General features: G+C 38.7%; 1 protein-coding gene across 11 annotated transcripts in view; it reads left to right on the top strand.

The window, feature by feature from the left end:
• LOC102676276 (leucine-rich repeat-containing protein 24) overlaps window positions 1–2687 on the top strand; it is a 419962-nt gene that overhangs the window by 257646 nt on the left and 159629 nt on the right. For 9 of the 11 annotated variants that reach the window (XM_031509237.1, XM_031509239.1, XM_031509236.1 and 6 more), the window contains one exon: window positions 1249–1288. The exons of the other annotated variants lie outside the window; for them this stretch is intronic. The gene's annotated coding sequence lies outside the window, so the exon portion shown is untranslated. The remainder of the gene's footprint in view (window positions 1–1248; window positions 1289–2687) is intronic. 11 annotated transcript variants of the gene reach the window in all.

Below are 2687 nucleotides of genomic sequence, written 5' to 3'. Positions count from 1 at the left end.
TTAAAACAACTACATTCAAAAAAAAAAAAAAAACTAGAACCACTCTAATCGACATCCCTCAATTTCTACTCAAATTCCAGTCGCTCTTCTTCTATCAAATCGTGCCGATCTTAATTACATAACCTCACAGTGGGGACGATGCGCGCGAAATTCGAGCGCTATCTACCGAGCAATTAAGCGGTGGTGAAGAACGGAGAGAAGCTATTAACTCGGCCATCCTTGCACCTCTTCGACGAGGCCCCTCTCTGGTTTGTTGCTATACTTTCGCGATAATGGTGAATTAATAGAGTAACAGTTAAGGAGGGGGGAAGGGACGTTGGGAAAAGTTTTCGATATCCGTCCTTCCCCACCACTACCATCTCCTTCGTCGTCGTCGTCGTCGTCGTCGTCGTCGTCGTCGTTGTCGTTGTCGTCGCGAGGGAATGCGAACCGCGAGACGGTAGACGATTAATTAAGGAAACCGTTAACTGAGGAGGGGGAGGGAGAGAAACCGACTTATCTGCGACGATTGGCTGCTAAGTTACCCAACGGAGCAAATGTTTCAGAGTTTCAATCAGCTTCCACCCCTCGGCCCCCGCGCCACGTGGAATAGCTACTTTGCAGTCGTTGCCATAAGACGCTCTTGAATGCGATTATAATAAATTCTTCTTTGAAAGTTGCCGAAGCGCTCGAATCCGCTTTCGATGATAATGGATGAGAGGAGGGGGAGGAGGGAAGGGTGGTAGTGGTGGTGGTGCTCGGCTTCCTCGGATCCAGGGATTACGATTTGCGTGACAAACCTTGCAGATTTTTACGGAAGACGTTACGGTTAAAGATCTTTAAAGGAGGGGGATTTTTACATGGAATTTTTACGAACAACCCCCGATATGATTATTTTAATATCTGCATATCTGTCGATATTCGTGGATGTATGTACATTTAAAAAAATTAAAAATGGCAATTGAGAATTAGATGTATTACGTGTGTATGCTTATGTCTGTCGAGATCATCATAGTGGTTTCTGAAAGCCAACAAATCTTTTGATGATGATTGATTTTAATGTGTGTATATATACATATGTATGTATATTATTATCTTGAATTAAGAACACGAGAGAATTTTCTATTCCTTGTTGCATAAAACAATGAGTTTTATTCGAAAGTCAAGTAAAAAGAAGTCAGGTTATAATATTTCAAATTGTTAATTTGCCCCATTATGATTGATAATGAACATTAATATTTATATCTATTCATTTTTCTTCTGTTCCAGATAATTGTATAAACTTGTTTCGCGAGAAAACTTCATGCAGGTACGTGATACATCCTTATAAATCGAAACAAATTAACTCGTGATAAAGAACGAGCAAGCACAGCTTTTTATTAAAAGAAACGCTTCAACAATAGAAAAAAAAACACAACTAATGGGAAATTTTTAATTTAAACTTCGACACTACGTACAATGGATATTGCAAACCATGAATCTATCCTCGTAACGTTCTTAAAGGACGCCAAAGTAGACAGTGAAAAGTTTCGCGAAATAATTTTCACTTACTCTCGTTTCTATAATCCACCCCTTCCCCTCCCCCTTGAAACTTGGCCGCGTTTTTATAAGTTTTAACCTCGGGTATCCGTCTTCAATCTCGCTAATCCTATAAAAACTTTCGCCGAATAATCCCCCTCTCCCTAGAGAAGTCTCTATAGAAACGAACAATATGACCAACTTAATATTATCACTTCGCGCCGCTTTATAAGCTTCGTGTTAACAAAGATCCCGGAAAGTAGAAAAATTTAAAAGCTTCGTTCCGCCAACGATCGGTCGTCGCATCGAATTCTAATTGTCGCCGATTCGAAGCGAGAGAAAGACGATTATCCGTAAACAACGAGGGAGGATCGGATACTTTATTTACCTTTTCTCCTTTATGGCGAGTCTTAATAATAAATCGTGACCGCGACAAAGGGGATCGTTTTTGAAAGTTTCACAATCGGTGAAAACGCGCGTCGTTAAAACAATTTGCAAAGTGAAAATCGTAATGAATAACGTATGAGCCGTGCCAGGCTGGTTTATTTCCGTGTCTCGATAACACGGTTCAATGACGCACCGCGCATTATTCCACGCATCAGTGAGAACGAATTAAAACTTTATCTCTCTCGTGCCACGCGTTTTGCAAAGACATAATGTATTCGTTGCTGCGATTCGTTGTAATAAAAAATTATTTCTGCGCTATTGTACATGTATATATGGCATGTGGATGCTCTAAGGCTAAATTAAAAATAAAATGGTAAAAAATATTCGTGTATATTTTATTTGATTTTTAATATTCAAGTATTCAGTTGAATTTAAAATTTTATGTTAAATTTTAAAAGATTTTGAAATTCAACCGGATTATTTGGTATATCAGCGTTTGAACAAGCTCTAAAGTTAATTTTATTATCAGAAAATTATTTTAAAAAGGTGAATGATACGAATAGACGTAAGGATTAATGTAAAAACAATGGATGATCGTGATTGAATCTATCCCAAGAAAATGGATGAGAGAGAGAGATGATTCGAATACCTGTCAAATGGGAAACGTGATCGTACCTCGCGCAAGATCTGACGAATACTTCCAACATTTTTGAAAATGCGATTTCCTTACGGTGCGCGATATATTTTTGAGGAAATACGATCGAAATACGTGAATTATTCAAATATCGGTGGCGCCCTCTGTC

Source organism: Apis dorsata, unplaced genomic scaffold (assembly GCF_000469605.1).
Source record: "Apis dorsata unplaced genomic scaffold, Apis dorsata 1.3 scaffold_133, whole genome shotgun sequence".
NCBI lineage: Eukaryota > Metazoa > Arthropoda > Insecta > Hymenoptera > Apidae > Apis > Apis dorsata.
This window is presented reverse-complemented; position numbering and strand designations above follow the sequence as displayed.